The sequence below is a fragment of the Maniola jurtina genome, chromosome 7, assembly GCF_905333055.1.
Source record: "Maniola jurtina chromosome 7, ilManJurt1.1, whole genome shotgun sequence".
Lineage (NCBI taxonomy): Eukaryota > Metazoa > Arthropoda > Insecta > Lepidoptera > Nymphalidae > Maniola > Maniola jurtina.
In genome coordinates this window covers 13332606-13352770 of record NC_060035.1, presented here as the reverse complement: position 1 = coordinate 13352770, position 20165 = coordinate 13332606, and the positions used below count along the sequence as shown (strand labels likewise).

General features: G+C 35.5%; 1 protein-coding gene and 1 long non-coding RNA gene across 2 annotated transcripts in view; one reads left to right on the top strand and one right to left on the bottom strand.

The window, feature by feature from the left end:
* The window catches only part of LOC123867095 (elongation of very long chain fatty acids protein 7-like), a 46692-nt gene extending 43534 nt beyond the window's left edge, over nt 1–3158 (bottom strand). The window contains exon 1 of the mRNA XM_045908972.1: nt 2898–3158. The gene's annotated coding sequence lies outside the window, so the exon portion shown is untranslated. The remainder of the gene's footprint in view (nt 1–2897) is intronic.
* LOC123867120 lies at nt 1453–19964 on the top strand. Its single transcript, XR_006796338.1, has 3 exons — nt 1453–1464; nt 5516–5520; nt 19879–19964. It is a non-coding gene; the product is annotated as an uncharacterized LOC123867120 (long non-coding RNA).
* The last annotated feature ends 201 nt before the right edge of the window (nt 19965–20165 follow it).

Genomic DNA, 20165 nt, shown 5'->3' with positions numbered 1-20165 from the left:
AGTTCGAATGTCTTAATGTTTGAACTGGACCAATTCGACAGTGACCCGGCTTAGGCTGAGCACACATCACCGAGGTTGAACTCAAACATCACTATCCATATTATAAATGCAAAAGCGTGTTTGTTTGTTGCTTTGTCCTTCAATCACGTCGCAACGGAGCAACGGATTGACATGGTTTTTTGGACGGTTATAGTCAAAGACCTGGAGAACGACATAAGCTATTTTTTATCCCGGAAAATCTAAGAGTTGTCCATGATGGGCTGAGATAATAATAATATGATGATAAACCTCAATCATGGAGATGTGAATATTAACTTGTGCAATCCACTTTGCTTTTCATTGATGGTTAAAATTTAACGCTAATTGTAAAGTAATTTTAAGTTACTGTTATACAACTGGACGTTCCAAGTTACGATACAAATCATATAATTATAATTGACGACTACAAAAATATTCCTTCCTTCGATTATGGTGGTGCGGTCACGTGCGGTTTAGTCAGTCATCTATCCAAATTGGGTAGGTACTACTGTACACTTTCTGATTGTCAAACAATGATCTAGTGGTGATAATTAATTACGTAAAGCTACGAGGGTTCCAAACGCGCCCAAGTCTGAGAGAGCCCTTAACAAATTCAGCCGGGTATTTTTTTTATTATCACCACTTAACAAACATCACAGTTTAAAAAATATGTACCTATTAGTTCAACTTTTTTAGATCAAAACATGAATCATTGGATTTAAATTTCAGCCGCAGTGCAGGTAAGTAAATAAAGCGTTATGTAAATTTTATCTCATAATTTACTTTTAATTTTCGGTAGACCAAGTTCATATAACAAGTTCGGATTTCTTCATGTTTGAACTGGGACACTCCGACAGTGACCCGGGTTAGGCTAAGCACACACCGCCGAGGTTGACTTCAAAGATGAAACCATGGAAGGTCGTCTTACAAAATCAGTTTTGTAATTGCACTTGAGTCATAAACACGGCTTATGAGGTTAAAATAACAAAATGCGGTATGATCTAGCAGTTTGCGTGCTGTCAAGGCTTTCAATTTGAGAGTTAAATTTATATCAAACCTGCCCATTCGCCCCGGCTTTGCTCTGGTGAAATATCTGAAAATCCTTTCTTAGTGGATATTTATTTTATAAAGAAAACCTACATAATATAATTCCAGTTTATTCCAGTTGTTTGAGTTGTACTTAGATATTAATATGTTTGACAAAAAAAAAGAGCAACTGCTGAGTTTCTTACCGGCTCTTCTCAGTATTATCTATTTTACCAACCGGTGACATTACAAGAATAGAATAGAATATAATAGAATAGATTTTTATTCAAGTAGACTTTAACAAGTGCTTTTGAATCGTCAAAGAATCACTGGTTCGGAATGCCGTTCCTATCGAGAAGAACCAGCAAGAAACTCGGCGGTTGCACTTTTCAACTGTTTAATTTGTGGTACAGACTGTAGGTACTAAATGAAATAAACAGTTCATTTTAGTCATTTTCTCTTTTTACAGGTGGTAACAAAAAGGCTAATTGAAAATATATAGGGGCTAGAAGTTTCCGTACCAAATTATTTTACAGTCAAAGTTTTTCTTCAAGCTGGCTGCAAACTTACAGAACTTTTCAGTTGAAATAACTCACAAAACTACCACATAACATTAGAGATTTGTTATTGTAATAATATTGTTGAGAGAGTTGTAATAATATTAGAGATTTGTTTGAAATTACAATTGAATACGATTTCATATGAACTGAAATCCGAATAGGTGGTATTAGAAAGGAACCATAGAAAATTAAGGAAGGGATACCTCAAATAATATAGACTACTACCCCATGCCCGCGACTTTCCCACGTGGATTTAGGTTTTTCGAAATCCCGTGAGAACTTTTTGATTTTCTGGGATAAAAAGTAGCCTATGTGCTAATCCACGATATTATCTATCTCCATTCCAAATTTCTGCCAAATCCGTGGAGTAGTTTTTGCGTGAAGGAGTAACAGACATACACATACACACACACACACACACACACACACACACACACACACACACACACACACACACACATACACACAAACTTTCGCCTTTATAATATTAGTGTGATATAGGTAATTATAGACATTATGATATAAGACATCTATGCTTAAATAGTTGCTAATGTAGCATTTACTATCGAATATTCTTAAAAAACAGCGATCATGTGAGAACTACCAGAACAATGGCAATTTTTGTTAAGCATCCCAAGAATAAATGATCTTTATTGCATAATAAAACTGACTAAACATAGTAACAAATAACGATTTAATCTTTGTATTAACTTAAGCAAATGAGTTAACACTTGCCTAATCAGTCAATTACATTATTCAATCTATACTAATATTATAAAGAGGAAACCTTTGTATTTTTGTATGTTTGTATTGAATAGGCTCAAAAACTACTTGACCGTTTTCAAAATTTCTTTTACCATTACTTAGAGGGATTCTTCCGAATCCGTATAGGCTATATTTTATGGCGGAAAATAGAAAAAATAAATGTCCACCCGTGCGAAGCCGGGGCGGGTCGCTAGTAAAAAATAAACTCAATTTTTTTATGATTGCTTAATAAACGCAACTCTGCTGATTTGTTAAGTTGTTATTTAGATAACATTATTAATTCGATTCGCTCTGCCTTCGCTCGGATAGCTTTAAAAACTGGAGTGAAATCCGTGAGTGCAGTAGGTACTTATTTTTGAGATTACCACTTTTAAATATAGACTGACGCGACGAGTAACTTAATTTTAAAGATAAAACGAGTATATTTTACATTATATGAAAAATATACATCGCTATATTGTAATCATAAGTTAAAAATTTTATAACTGTAATTTTATAACTGTAAAAAAAAGTAAAAAAAGTACATACCTTTTTAAATTAATTTAGTGTCTATCCACATGCAAAACTAATTTTCACTAGCTACCGTTAAACACTAAGTTTCATTCAACTGTCGTAATTTATTTTAATAACATTATTATTAAATTAAATTAATGAAAATAAATGATTTCATCACTAACTGAAGTAGACTGAAGCGCGCGCAGTAAGATTTTTATTTATACAAATACATTACAAACATAAAAATGTACTAAGCCGTTCAAATTGCACAGTGTACTGAAAGGAACAGAGGTTTCACGCCGTGATCAGAACCGTAAGGACCTTGCCTCGTCCGGCTCCTCGTGTTTATAACTGCGTATTTTAATTGAGTAAATTCTGCAATTTTGTAATATTTTTAATTCGATTTTGACCTAGGAATGTTGTACATTACAGTTATAGTAAATAGATAATGCGTTGAGTAATTAGTTTTACGCGCTGTTTTGTTATTTCCCTTTTGGATTTTAATTATTACTGTTTACTTAATCCTAACGGTTTATTATGGCATTCAATACTATAACCTATACCAAAATAAACCCTAGGTCATGGATAGGGAAGAATTATTATTCAATATATTATTTTTGGTTGATCTATTTATATGTGCATATAAGACAGTACCATGACTGACTGATAGACAACGCACAGTATAAACTGGTGCATCTAGAAACTTGAATTTATGCATGTAGGTTCTTTCTCATGGACATAGGTTCTTTAGCAAGAAAAGATTTTGGGATATTTCATCGGGATCATTAAAACCCTTGCGGAGTGCGGACGAAGTCTTGGGACTGATTCCTGCCACTAGTAAGTGTATAATTTTTTTAATCATTACTTTTAGTCTATTAATCTCAAAATGTTCATGAAAAAAAATTAAAAGTTTTACAGTAATTCTATTTTCTTAATGTTTCTACTCCGGAATTACTCTATCTTTTGGTGGTTCACAAAGGTTTGTTTATTTTTTGTTTGTGCTACGTCTTTCTAATAGTTTTGTTACGTCAAATAATTTGTCATGCCATCATGTTAAAAAAAATGGCATGTCATGTCTCATTTAACCCATCCTTTGTACAATGCTAATCTTGAAAACATGGTTTGTACAAAAAATGGCAAAGGTCATTAGCTCTTTTTAAATTGCATACACTTATTTACTATAAGCGGTAAAACATTAAAATCAACAGCTACCACCTGTAACGTATTCCAATCCAAAAACTGTCCATATTATAAATGAAAACTGTTTTTGTCTGTTAGCTTATAATATGAGTAGAGTCGTCGTAATTTTTGAATGGATATAAATATTTAAAGAGCTGGAGACCGCCATACAATCTCTACCAAATCTGGATACTTCGAGTTGTAATATTTTCATTTTATTTAATTTTCCAAATTTTACATAACTCTTCGTTACTATTTATTACAACTCTCAATGGCATACAAAAAATAGGTCCAAACAATATTGGTCTATAACTATTTTTATTTGGATTCCATTGTTCATCTAAAAGTATCTCTCGATGTAACAAAGACAATAGATTCTGTTTTAAGATTTACAAATAATGTGTACATATTCTAATTATTATTTATTTTGAAACATTAAAAAGTATCAGTAGAGTTCATAGTAAAAAAAAGTTGTCAAAAAATATGTCTATGCGTCCATTAATCTGTGTAAATACCGTGGGCTTTTAATCAACGCAGATACTCACATGAGAGCTTGAAAAGTTCTTACTGAGTAAGTAATAATATTTTTACTAAATTTTATTTATCACTAAAGGATGCCCGCGACTTTGTCCGCGTGGGTTTAGATTTTTATAGATCCCGTGGGAACTGTTTAATTTTCCGGGATAAAAAGTTGTAATCTCCATTACAGGGACGCAAGCTTCTTCGGTACCTCATACAAATCGGTTAAGGATGAGTCTTCAGGAATCCCGCGGTAACTCTTTGATTTTCCGGGAGAAAAAGTAGCCTATGTCCGTCCCCGGGATATAAGCTAACCCTGTACCAAATTTCGTCAGAATCGGTTACACTGCTGGACCGTGAAAAGGTAGCAGACAGACAGACAGACACACTTTCGCATTTATAATATTAGTATGGATTTGTATTTTTCGGTTGCATGCAGGTTTCTTCACGATGTTTTCCTTCACCGCTAAAACAAGTGATACGTTATTGCTTAAAAAACCCTTATCTCTAAAAAATTAGAGAGGTTTGCCTGCTTCCGTCTTAGACTGCATCATCACTTACCACCTCGTGAGATTGCAGTCAAGGGCTAACTTGTATCTGAATAAATAAAATAAAAAAACTTACAGTTCTTTTTCAGTAGACCAAGCCTAACTCGTTTGCTCGCTCAATACGGCATAGCTCGATGATGGTGGATGAATTCGTACTCTTCTTCCTCCGTCAAAGCACATTCCTCGAAGCACCAGAGACCAGCTATCGCCAGTAGAACAGTGTACACCATGCAGTAGACAATGTAGAGTAGGATTGTGAACAACATTCTGTGGTCTTCTGAGTAGACCGGATGTCGAACCTGTAAAGTATAAGGACTTCATTATCATCATCATCATCATCATCATCATCACAACCTATTGTAGGCCCACTACTGAGCACGGCTCTCCTCTCAGAATGAGAAAAAGGAAGGGTTATGATTTTAGCAGTCTATTATGTATGTATGTTTGTATTTGTGTGTGTTCCACCGTAGCGCCTAGAGTCGTGAGCCGATTTTGATGAATGAGGTGTCAATTATTGATTCGTTATAATGGTCCGGGTGACATAGCTACATTTTATACGAAAAAAATGACCTGACGGATGTTACATCCAAAAAGTGGGACAGTCATTGAGTTGGTAGAAAAGTTGATTGATTTTCATATTTCAGCTTATTACGTCTAATATAGGCTTCTAAGATTTATTATTCTGCATTATTTTACATTACTTTTACAGGGTTTAACTCAGTTTAACTGCGTGATCGCTCTTGTTAGATGCGAGTTGCATACTGAACGATGTTAGTTCATTCTAGCAATGTACCTAATATAAGGAGAGCCAGCGAGTGCCAGACCTTCGTTATTTTATAAAAGCTGAAAGTTTCGGTGCGTATTGTCCCCAACACAGGGAAAAACGATCAGTGCCAATGAAGTTTGGATCATGGTGGCTTTGGGAGATAACAGAAATAAAGGGGTAAAAATCTTACGTCAAAGTATATTTTTTTTAATATTTTCTTGGGAATAATATTAGAAATCACATCATGCATTGCCAGACACAGTGCCGTGGCAACCTCTTGCCAGACGTCCTTAAAGTTTAAAAGCTTAAGATCATCTGGCAAGGAGTTGCCACAAGTCGCTGATCGTTCCTCCCCGTGTTGGGCACAAAACGCAGAGAAACTTTCAGCTGTTCTTCTTCTTCTTCTTCTCTCTCTGGGCTGGTTTCCGCACTTAAACGTTACTTTCAGCTGTTATAAAATAATGGAGGTCTGGCACGCGCAGGTTCTTAGTCCATAACTTGCAACGGGACAATACTATAACAGATAAATCAAATGCTGCGTCATTGTGAGATTCCTTTATAGCATGTTGGATTTTGAGGAAAATCAGCATTAGTACTTACAATAATTTTATAGGTGGGTAGCTATATTTATATGATGGAATGATGTAATACATAATATTCCGTACGTGTTGGCAAAAGCTGGGAAGCTGGCGAAGTCCAAATACGCTTCTACTCGGACCACATGAAGGTTAACATCAATGCCCAACAACACCGTAATTATCGTGATATGTCCGCCGATAATAAACGCGTTAAACTGAGAGTGGCCACACTTGAACGGTTAACATCTAATACCAATTGAGTTGGCATAAAATCGTCTATCGCTATACGGCAATGTGAATGCCGTTGTAAAATTATAGCGTTAGGTCGTAGCTACACCCACGGTTAACGGCCATTAACGCGTTTATCAACGGCGTTTCTCGTAACCGAAGCATTAAAGATTGTTCTATTACGTACATCAGGTACGTTCCACCTACTTACTCAAGACATAAAAAGAAAAGTCCTGATTTACTTTCTGCTACACATCAACGCCCAACCTAGCATCCGTTGGATCTAGAATGTCTTATTCATTACAAGTATGGGTTTTTAGGAATTCCCACGGGATAGGGATACAGAGGATTTATATTTTCGCTGAATGAAGCTGTCAACGGTCGCAAGTCGTCTTACTTATGAGGCCTGTTACACACTATCAATATTATCACGCGATACGCTATATCGCGATCCTGTATTGAGGAAATATGGACGGTATTGACCTGGATCTTAACGTATCAGGATGTCCTTGACATCCTGCGATACTAGAATCCAGATATTTGTTTAAAATAACCCTTTTATGTGTATTAATAGCTTATGCCCGCGATGAATTCGCGTAGAATAAATAAATTTCAAACCCCTGTTTTACACCCTTATGGGTTGAATTTTCAGAAATCCTTTCTTATGGGAAATCTACGCCATACGACTGACGATACGTCCACTAGCTTGAGCTGTGCGTGGATAGATCTGTCAGTCAGTCAGTCAGCTTTTTCTTTTATATGTTAAGTTTTAGTTCAATGGCAGTAACCTACTTGAACAATGAATTATTTTGAGTTATCCGAAGATTAATACACGCTGTAAAGGAATAAACGACTACTCACTTAAGTTGCGTGATCGCCGCCAGACGCTAACTGAATACTAACGGACTTGAAGATAAATAGACGCATAGCTCGTAATACAGGACTGCGTCATTGTTGAGTTTATTAAAAAGTACTGTTTGCACAAATTTTAGCTTTTTGCGTTTTAAAAACGAGGTTATTAGGCGAATTGTCTCATGCTCTACTAAGTTGCCATGTTTATTCGCTTCTGGCGGCTCTAGAACGAAAGGTAATGCATGAGGTAAGTTGCGCCTCATACATCTAAATATATAAAAAGAAACACTGACTGACTGACTGATTTATCAACGCACAGTTCCAACTACTGGACGGATCAGGCTGAAATTCGGCATGCAGATAACTATTATGACAAGAAAGGATTTTTGAATATTCAACCCCTTCCAGGTTAGCCAGCTTCCATCTTAGACTGCATCATCACTTACCACCAGGTGAGATTCCAGTTAAGGGCTAACTTTTCTTAATCTGAGTAAAAAGAAGCTTCACGCAATTGTCAACAACAACTGTGTAAAGTTTCAAGTGTACACGGTTTTAACAGTTGAATACGCGAACACATCTAAAGTACGCGACAGGTTGCGATGGTTAGTTGGATGGATGGTTAGGCTCACCCGCAACAGGTTAGCGCGGGGGTTGTGCGGGGGGAGGGGGGGGGTTGAGTGGGGCGTCCCCACTCCGGTTGCCATCTCAACCTGTCGCACACACAAACATTAATTTTCAAATTATAATATGTATGGATAGCTCATTTACCTTTTTTTATGTGCAGGGTATGTACTGATTCGATAAGCCTGCAAAAGAAGAAAATTAAGTATATTATAAGAAAAAAATTAAAAATTATATAATATATAATATTACGTTACACACTTTGTATTTTTATTTTTACAAAACACGGGTTACAAAAATAATTGTAGTAGTAACTAAGTATTGGAAAAAAGTTGTATTAAAAATATTTTTATTTTTTTTAGATTATTATCAGTCATTAACACGATTCCCTCGATTTCGTCCGCGTGAGTGTAATTTTTTGATAAACGTTTTTTCGGCATTAAAAAATTAGTTTCCGTAATGCATGCTACGTCTGTACAAAATTTTGTCAAGACCTTTAAAAGCCTGTGGAAACTTTTTGGTTTTCTGGGTCAAAAGATTTTCCTCCCCGGGATATTTTTCTATTTTTCTAACTAATTTCGTCAAAATCGGTTAACACTTGGGCCGTGAAAAGCTACCAGAAAGACAGACAAACTTCGCATTTATAATATTAGTATGGATGGATTAATTATCTTATTTTAATGTATCATATAAATTTTTTATGGTGAAATAAAATATTTTACTACTAGAACGTAACATGTTCTGGATAATTTAACTCTTCTGATAGGTATCTTAACAAAGCTGTTTCGATATTAAATAATTGTAATTGTTCAAAAAACTAGATATTAGGGTTCCGTACCTCAAAAGGAAAAACGGAACCCTTATAGGATCACTTTGTTGTCTGTCTGTCTATCTTTCTGTCCGTCCGTCCGTCCGTCATGTCTGTCAAAAAAACCTATAGGGTACTTCCCGTTGACTTAGAATCATGAAATTTGGCAAGTAGGTAGGTCTTATAGCACAAGTAAAGAAATAAATCCGAAAACCGTGAATTAGTGGTTACATCATTAAAAAAATATTAAAATATGTTTCAATTTTCAAAGTAAGATATCTATACCAAGTGATCATTTACTGATTTTTATTAATTTTTATGCATAATAGTTTTTGATCTATCGAGCAAAATGTCGGAAAAAATACATGAGTACGGAACCCTCGGTGCGCGAGTCCGACTCGCACTTGGCCGGTTTTTTATAATATACCTTTATTAATTCGAAAACCAAAGAAAAAATGGCTACGTATCAGGATCTATTGTTTCATGACAATAGAGGCTTAAAATAATGACAGTTTTTGTGACCATTACCAGCATAATGCGCTGGCTCGTTTTCCCATAATTCAGTTTGGTCTTTCCCCTTTTTTAATTTGATTATGATTTCGATTTGATGATTCAGTTTCAACGGTCACTTTGACTTTGATGAAGTGATGATTCTACCTTGATTTAATCTGCACATTGCATGTGCAAATTAGCTTTTAATATCCGTTTTTTGAATCATTATTATTAAAGGTCACTTTTAAGAAAAAAAGAAAAATGATCTACAGGTTTCCTATATCTGGATTTGGATATCTATGTTTTTATAAAAGACTAGTTTTTGCCCGTGACTTCGTCCGCGACGCATAGTCTATACTAATATTATAAATAGGTAAAGTTTGTAAGTTAAACTTACAAACTACAAACAGTAGAAAGAAATCCGTGAACCGATTTTGAAAATTCTTTCACCAGTAGAAAGCTATATTATTCCTGAGTGACCTAGGCTATATTATTTTGTTTCCAAAAAAGTTAGAGATCCTTACGAAATTGTAATAAAATACCCGTGCGTAGCCGGGGCAGATCGCATAATATACATATACCTACCTAATATTTAGTCGGGATCAGAATCGATAAGTACTACTTATAGACTTGCTCTGAAAGCTTACATAGTGCAAGTGACTTTTCCCAGAGCTGGATTTTGCGAGTTATATTGCTAGTGGACACGTCTTGGCTGTGGAACAACCCGACAATAATGTATATTGTAGTTATATTGTATTTATTGATGTGATTTATAAAGGGTTATTCAATTAATGCGCATAAACTATGAAGCAATGTCTCAAATAGGACATCCATAGGTTAAATGTTGCACAAAGCAAAGGTATAGTATTGCGTTGAATTAACTATGGAGTATCTATAGATTTTTGATAATATTGGATTATCATATTTTGCTCGAGACTTCGTCCTCGTGAAGTATAGCCTACTAGCTGATGCCCGCGACTTCGTACACGTGGATTTAGGTTTTCAAAAATCCCGTGGGAACTCATTGATTTTCCGGGATAAAAAGTAGCCTATGTCTGTCTCCAGGTCTTTAAATATACCCATCTAAAAATTATTTGTTGAACGGGCCCTAAAAAGGAAAATCGGAATCCTTATAGGTTAACTTTGTTGTCTGTCTGTCTGTCCGTGCGCCTTCGTGTATGTCAAGAAAATCTATACTACTTCCCGTTGACCTAGAATCATAAAATTTGGCAGGAGTACGGAACGGTTTTTTTTAAATATGCAGGCCCTGGCCAGTTTCGGTTGCTCCTTCGTCTCGCACTTACCCCACAATTGCTCGGACTAGAAGGCTAATAACCCTCTGTATGTAATATTATCATATCCTTACTCTTGATATTAGTAGACACTGTGTAGATTATGAGTAGGTACGGATCACTAAAAATGATCGTGCTGTCCAAAATCATCAATATTGAAATACACGAATTATCGCTTACAACAACAATAATACACTATAATTACAATGCGAAATTTCAACTATACCTACAATTTATGGATTTCTAATTCGAGTCAATTACGACCACTTCACCTCTCTCTGCCCTTGAACTCCCCATATGATTTTAAAAAAAAATTATGGGTAAAGCTTAGATGTTGTAAAGATGGATAGGAGAGTTTATCATTATTGTTGTATCATTATCATCAACCCGAATGAGAATTAATTAGATCATAGCATTTTAGGATTGGCAGACTTCACACACCTTTGAGAATATTATTAAAATTTCTCAGGCATACAGGTTTCCACATGAAAAAATTGCTAAAACGCACATCACTCTTAAAAGTTAGATGTGTGTGCCCGGTATCGAAGCATTATAGGAGGTTGACGCTAGCACTGGGCTATCACGGTTTTATCACATATAACTTTACTAAAGCTGCATGGAAGTTATCGGCATTGCATTTAGCTGCCCGCAAGATAATAAGTACTTGGGTACTTATAATGATTTTTATCTTATTACATAGAAAGTTTTTATAAAACATAAGCTTATTGAAAAATTCTATTTGTATGACATAAAGGCATAAAAATATGTTTTTTATTTCAAAAAAATGATGTCAAAAATCAGCTTTTGAATACACAAATATGAACATCAGGGCCTTGATAAATGAAGACAAAAGATTTTTTGTTACAAAAATCATCACGAATATGGAATTGCCGTCAGCGGAGAGATTTGCACGTGAGATTAGAATAAGTCCTATGGCCTTGGGGTGAGTAAATTGTAGATTTTTTGCACGTGTAACTTACTACCTACATAATATTAAAACCCTTAATTGGTATTACGTGTGGAGTGTGGACGTGCAGATTTCCGCAATATTTTCTGCTCATCAAATAGTTAGTTAGATGTTTACGTAGTCCTTCTTATCTCTTCTTGATCTTAGTAGATACTCGTAGATCGAGAAAAAATTTAGTTCTAGGTATTAGTAACAATATTGTTGGCAAAAAAACTTGTTCTGACTAAATTGCTAAAACTGCCTTGGGTTAGAAACTGAATTTTGACAAGAGGTTTCTTTTGTGATGTAGGCACTAACTAAGAAAGGATTTTTGAAAATTCTATATCGAAAGGGGTTAGATAAGAGATGAGCTTATGCCCATGACTTTGTCCGCGTGGACGACACCAATATCAAACCCCAATTTTACCTCCTTAGACGACGAATTTCAAAAATGTTTTCATAGCGGATGTCTACGTCACAATAGATATCTGCATGCTAAATTTCAGCCCGTCCAGTAGTTTGAGCTGTACGTTGATACTTGATATATCAGTCAATCAGTCAGTCAGCTTTTTAACCCCCGAACCAAAAAGAGGGGTGTTATAAGTTTGACGTGTGTATCTGTGTATCTGTCTGTGGCATCGTAGCTCCTAAACTAATGAACCGATTTAAATTTAGTTTTTTGTTGGAAGGTAGCTTGATCGAGAGTGTTCTTAGCTATAATCCAAGAAAATCGATTCAGCCGTTTAAAAGCTATCAGCTCTTTTCTAGTTATTACTGTAACCTTCACTTGTCTGGGGTGTTATAAATTTTTAATTTACGCTTGTTCTTTTATATATTTAGGTTAATAATGATTGGGATAGTCCAAATCAAGTTCAACGCGAAAGGTTAAGATACTCCGATACAGGTTTCACATTATAATTACCTATATAGTATTATGGTAATTTTATCCCCATTGCGTTGTAGATAAACAAAGAAGCCAATTTCATTGTTTCGCGTCACAGACGGACGTCATGTCTTGCCACTGTGGTGCACTTGACCTGAGTCAATTATATTATCTACGATGTTAACTATTCTATAACATAATAATAGTATTTATTATATAACACCTTACACGAGTCCTCTATAGTAGTCCAGTTATTTGGTCTTCAGAAAGGGGCTTATCTGGAAAGTTTTCCGGGAGTTATACAAATTGGTGGTTTTATAGATTTCGACGTGCTCTTTCCGAATTTTCATTTTGCCACCTCGTATCTTTGCCGCTCGCGCCGCCATCTTGGAAAAATGGCGTCCAAAAACAGTTTAGTTTTAGTGTATAGCTACACTGTTTCTCTCAGACGGCTCTTGAGGTAAGCTGTGGGTTGGGAGATGGTGTCTCTTGATGATAATCTTAAACCGCACCATACCCTACGAGAATTTTTTAAATTTATTTTTATTCAGATTTCACCTAGTGGTAAGTGATGATGCAGTTTTAGATGGAAGCGGGCTAACCTGGAAGGGATATGGCAGTTTTTAAGGTTCCGTACCTCAAAAGGAAAAACGGGACCCTTATAGGATCACTTTGTTGTCTGTCTGTCTGTCTGTCTTTCTGTCTGTCTGTCTTTCTGTCCGTCCGTCCGTCCGTCGTGTCTGTCAAGAAACCTTTAGGGTACTTCCCGTTGACCTAGAATCATGAAAGGCAGGTAGGTAGGTCTTATAGCACAAGTAAAGGAATAAATCTTAAAACCATGAATTTAAACACATTTTTATTTTTTTTAAACGATGTAACCACATCGTTTAAAAAAAATAAAAATGTGTTTAAATTTTCAAAGTAAGACAACTGTACCAAGTGGGGTATCATACGAAAGGGCTTTACCTTTGTATTTTGTATTTATTCTTTATATTCAAAAAATTCATCCAGGCTGATCTTTTGCACAAAAAATGAACCAGCCCTTCTGTCACCAGATGAGGCTATTAACCGTGGTGAAATATAAAATTTTATTTTAATTTATTATTTGTTTACAAAAATAAAATCATAAATTGAATTCCTACCTTGCTTGACTCTTTACAAAGTAGGTAAACTTAAACTCAAATGTAAATATTTTAGAGTTGATTTCGCAATATCAAACCCACTCTAGGCTTAGAATATGTTAAGTGTTTAACAGCTGTTCAAGTAGCGTCTATAATGTACGCAATTTCGAGATAGACGACTTTGAGACCGTGCCCCAGTAAAAATACAAAGCTATAAAGCAGATTGAAAGCTATATTTATTTACTCGTGATATCAGCTCAATCTTAGACGTGTACTTTTAATGAGTAAATCTTATGGTTTCTCGGAAAATACTTAGACGAAATTGGGTATTATTTTATAATGTTTTATTTTCTAAGTTTATCTGGTGTCGTCCCTGAGTTTACGTGGAAAGAACTTTGTTTATTGTTGTACATTTTAGCCCTAACAATTTTTGTTTATGAGAATAATAAAAATAAAATAAAATAAAGTAAGAACTTTAAATAGGTCAAGCCCAGATACTTAGGTAGGTCTAATTATTTGATTCTAATTGTAAATGTAAATGAAAAACCTAGATTAAATCCTAAACGTATAACCAGCATGCACAAAATGTGAAAAATAAGCTTTTAGTAACTGGAAGATCCTGAGACTCACTAGCCGCGAAAATGGTAGCTGAAGATAGAGAAAGCAAGTCAAAATTTATTACTTCAGTACTAGGCTCTGACAGACGGGCAGATAGAGAGCCAAACAGATCGGATAAATGGACGGTCAATTTACTATTACTATCCATACTAATCTATCCATAAAGTATGTATTTTGTTATTTTTTTTTTTTTCAATTTCATTCAATCACGCCGCAACAGGAAACTGGTCAACGTCATTTTTTTGCATGAATATAGAGACCTGGAGAGTGGTGTAGGCTACTTTTAAAGCCGGAAAATCAAAGAGTTCCCATGGGATTTTTAAAAACCGGAATCGCCCCGGACGAAACCGTGGCATCATCTATCTCTACCAATTATAAACCTGACTTTATTCAAAAAATTGGTTGTCTGTAAAGTCGGTTTACTGACGATAGTTGAACGTGACAACAAAGGCCGATTATGCTTCTTTGTCGCTCGTTATGCGCTCTCGCTTGCACTTCAAGCCTTACATGGAACGCCTCAGAGCGAGGTAACGCCGCATGAGTCATGTTTTTTCGTGCGTGCTCTATCGAATTGTAAGACGTTGTCACGTCAAAAAATCTTAGCTTCTGTTTGGTCTCCATCCTAAATCTCGTTCCGTTAACTTAATTCATACGTATCTATAGAAAGGCATGGCTTGCGACACTGCCGTCCGGAGCGTTGCACCATCAACACCGGATTCCGTTGACTTGGGACAGGTCAGGTTCTCGAGCTTTCGGAAGGAAGGCTACAGGGGGAATATACTTCTAAACAGAGTGAGTTCATTGGATTTTCTTCAAAAATGCCACGGATATTTTAGTGTTTTAGTGGAGGATAGTGTGAGCAAATTTATTTATCACTGTATTAGAATGTAAATAATGGATAGGTTTATTACACGAATAATCGATGATTTCGAATAATCGATTTTTCGAACCAGTTGCATGAGTCACGACGAGACTCATGCAATTCGAAATATCGATAATTCAAAATCATCGTATTATTAGGGGTATGCACCCGTCATTTACATTAAATAGCCTAAAATCATTATTTTATCAATACATTTTGCTCACATCTTCGGATTCTCGGATTTTTCATGATGGGTTGGAATTTCTCAAAACTATTTCTTATTGGGAGTCTTTGTAAATATGTATAATGATTTTCTAGACCAAGAAGTTTTTAGCTTCTTTTATATTATGTAGTATGTAGGTAGGTAGGTAATATTTTCTTTTATATTGAGCACCCGAGTTGTACTTAGGTACTTCCTTTTGTTGGAAATAGTAATATTTCCAGGATCCTTTTGTAGGCATTACCTATAGATCGGGATCTATTTAAAACGCAACGCAGACTCATTCGTAACTAAATAAAAAAAATGTGATGGTGACCTATGTTAATTAATATCTATTTCATATATTTTTTCTTCTGTTGTTTTTACACTGTCTTTAAAATCCTGCAAACGATAAAAATTATAATATAATATACAAATACTAACGCACATATTAAGTGGTAATTTTATATTTTTGGTCTATGCAATATAATGAAGAAATTATTTAAATTTGAGGATGCGTAAAACGTACTTTTTGTATGAGGAAACTAACGAAAGCGTCGTAAAAAAGATATAAATTCAAACACACGATAGCAATATTAATAAAGCCTAAGAACAAAGTGACCGTTTCACGTCCTTGCTCCACTCGCGAATTGGAGCATGGTTTTAACGTCTGTTTATTTTGTTATGGTGTAACTAGCTGTTACCCGCGACTTCGTTCACGTGGATTTAGGCTTTCAAATCTAGTGGGCCCTATTTGATTTTCCGGGATAAAAAGTAATTTATATCACTCTTCATACTCCGACTACACCTATGCAAAAATTATGTCGATCCGGTGCTACTTTGCAACGTGATTGAAGGACAGACCAACAAATAAACACATTTTTGCATTTATAATAATAATATTATGGGTAGTAATAAGAAGTAATAAAAACGCTTAGAACTCCCGTTTTATATAAGAATACTTATACTTTTTTTGTTGATTTAGAACGGTTGTTGGTACGGATTCTTCATAAATATGGCTAAATTAACATATCCACCTTATCCTCGATATGTTGGAATTTCTAAAAAAAATGTTTCTTTCTTTAGGTTTAGAAAGAATATGTAAGTAAATAAATTACTATTAATACTATTAAACTACCCAAATTAATGTAGAATAAAAAGAATATCCCGCCTCAGCACGAATTCGTCGTAAAGAAAACCTATTATTTTTGGGTTAGGTCATTTTCTGAATGATCTTGTATATAAATCTATTTATCCATGCGGACCTAATCGTTAGCTAAAGTTATAAATGTGCGCGAGCTAAATAAACTCTGAATTCAAATTGTATGACAGGTGATTAAACTTACATTACAGTTAGCTTTAAACTTTGAACACCAATAAAAAGATAAGTGGATTGCACAATTTAGTATTCATACCTACATAATAAAGGTTAAATAGTCCAAAGTTAATTTACCTCGTGCAACCCATTTCGCTTTTATTGACGGTCGAAGTTAAACCATAACCGTAAGGTTAATTTAACTATCTGTCATGTAATTGGACTAATTCGTGGATGTCGACGAACTCACGCACCGGCACGGCGAGTCAAGGTTACGGAGTGGGTGTATAACTATCTATACCGTTTCATCACTTTCGTATACACCTGCTGTATACTACAGCATGCAACTGCCTTGTTGGTCTAGAAGTTTGCTGTTCGACTGCAGATGACGAAGTCCCGAGTTTGATTCCCGGGTCGGGCCAAAAATAGGTAGGTATTGGGGTTTTCTGTTATAAAATTTTCATTACTACCCCTGAGTTAGTTGTTTGGTTTGTCCCCCGTGTCTCAGAGAGCACGTAAAGGCTTCGGTCCTGGTCTCTTTCCGGTCTTGTCGGATTTCCGTCACACCGGGTTATGTGATTGAGGGAATAGAGAGTCCACTGGAGTATCTATTACTTATTAATAAAAAATAAATAATTGAAAATCGTTTTATCGCAGGTCGGGGACCCATATAAACAGTAAAAATGCAAAATATAATAATAGAGCTTTGAACAGAAGTTGCGCCCGAGGAGTAACGGAGAAAAAATGTTATCGTCACCCGCCTTCCATAGTGTGAGGCCACACTAATGTCTGGAACATCACCGGTTTTATTATATTGATTTGTTTGTCCGTCTATACAGGCATCACGCTAAAAGTATTGGATGGATTTGAGTAGGCAAGCATTATTATTTTTGAGTTTCTACAAGGAATTTCGACACAAAACAAAACTGTCTAAAAGAGACATCAACGCGCTTAACAGGGCTCTCTCCGTCACTCGTTTCACACCATTTCATACAATCGTAGTTCCAATTTCATTTGAATACTAAGCAACCAAAGTCCATGAAATTTTACAGACATATTCTAGAAACTAATATCTGTGTCTGTGGTGTTTTAGATTTTTCTAAAAATATGTAGTTTTAAAATTACAGGGGCTCAAAGATTTGTATGAAAATTTTAAGACCACGTAACTTTGAAACCGAATATTTTAACAGAAATCTGGAAAACCACAGACATAGATATTAGGTTCTAGAATATGTCTGCAAAATTTCATGGACTTTGGTTGCTTAATATTCAAATGAAATTGGAACTACGATTGTATGAAATGGTATGAAACGAGTGACGGAGAGAGCCCTCTTCCTTTTCCAGTTTTGATGTAATGGTCAAGTTTTACATACAAAGAACTCCGTGGATCCTTCTAGAGAAACGGTAATAGTATATTCTTTGAAACGTGTAAAGTGTTGCAATTTTACCGGTCTTCGTGTGACCTTCACCCACTCAGCTGCAGTACGTTGGATGATTTACTCCACTAAATGTATTTTAATACGGAATCTATACTGATATTATAATTTCTCAAGTATACTGACTGCACATCTGTGTGTCTGTTTGTCTGTCTGTAAATCTGTTACCTTTTCGCGGCCAATCGTATGCTCGATTTTGTCAAAACTTGGTACAGAGGTAGCTTGCATCCTGGAGATGTACATAAGCTACTATTTATACCGGAAATCAAATAAATTTCACAGGATTAAAAAAAAACTAAATCCACATGGATGAAGTCGCGGGCTTTGCTTAGTATTTGTGTGAATAAAAAAATTATAATCTGGTTTTCTAAAGTTGGTACAAATTGTACAAGTTCTTACAATTTTGATTGAAACCGGAATTTTAGCAAGAACATGGTACGTGTGTATTTTATGAATAAAATATGCAATATTGTAACAAAATATACCTATTAAAAAAAATATTAGTAGGCCTATTGCAATTTTTTGATAACTTTCTAAATTTAAATGATTATGAGTATAAAAGTAAGTATATTAATAAGTGCAGAACTACTATGTTAGCAAGGACGTTCATTGACTACTAACGCCTGAGCGATCGTTTGTAGAGTTCCGCAGTAAAATAAAGAAACCTTATAGTTTTACTCTATCGATTACTCTATCCGTCATCTGCGTGTCCGTCGTCCGTTTATCCATGTGTCACAGTTATTTTAAAAATAAACTAAAAGACCCGGAAAGTTGAAATTTACCATACTTTTATAGAAACCTGTTACCGCTATTGTAAAAAGACATACTTGAGTTTTGGAAAAATAATCAGGGCTGACGTGCCTCTTGAATTGGTTTACCCTTTCGAGTGATATCTCGTTGAATAGGTATTTTAAAATCAATAAGAGATTGCAGGGAGGTGATCCCGATCTTCAGTCAAGAGAGAACGACTAAAGAGAGAGACGAGGTATCTTTATATAGTTTCTGGAAATCAACTTGCGTTTAAATTTGCTTTAAAGTTTTAAGCAACTACTAAACATGACTACGGAACCCTACTTTGTATTGGCGCTACGGTATTTGACGGTTACTTTTTTACATTTTTTTACAAACTAAAATTAAAATACTACGAAAAACAGCAGGATATATAGAGATATTTACGCAAAAATGTTAATATTTACTTAGTTTCCGCTAAGTTAAGTTGGTAGTTAGTGCTTAATTTACATTAGTTATTTATTAATCTCGTAAATCTTAATCGACTGTTGGACGTATATACCCAGCTGACCGGTAACGCGATCATTGACCGTTACGCCTTGCAAACATTCAGTTGAATAGTTAATACTGACAAGACAACATGCTCGTTATGATAAATGATTTTAGATAAGTTTATCGATAAGACTACATGCACACTCAGGCTAAGTTTATGTATGCTGAGACGCAGGCGACGTAGCGCAGAGCAGAGCAGATTTTATAATACACTAGCCGATGCCCGCGACTTCGTCTGCGTGGATTTAGGTTTTTCGAAATCCCGTGGGAACTCTTTGATTTTCCGGGATAAAAAGTAGTCTATGTGCTAATCCAGGATATTATCTATCTCCATTCTCAATTTCAGCCAAATCCGTTCAGTAGTTTTTGCGTGAAGGAGTAACAAACATACACACACACACACACACACACACACACACACCCACACATACAAACTTTCGCCTTTATAAACTTCGCTTTTTTAAACGTAGCCAAAGAGCCTTTGCCTAACGTAAAGCAACGACAAACCTAACAAACTACTCCGTCTGGACAGAGGTAAACTAGGAAGTGATGGGACACATAAAAGAACATGACAGAACAGACATGGGAAACGAACACCTTTTCGTTATGGATGTCACCAACAGTCCTCTGTGTAAGGCCTGCATGAAGGTTGATGAAACACTGACGCACGTGCTCCTAGAGTGCACGGGCGTGGCAGAACAACGAAAGCGCCATTTGCATCGATGGCCATATTTGGGATCCCTAACCTCACTTCATG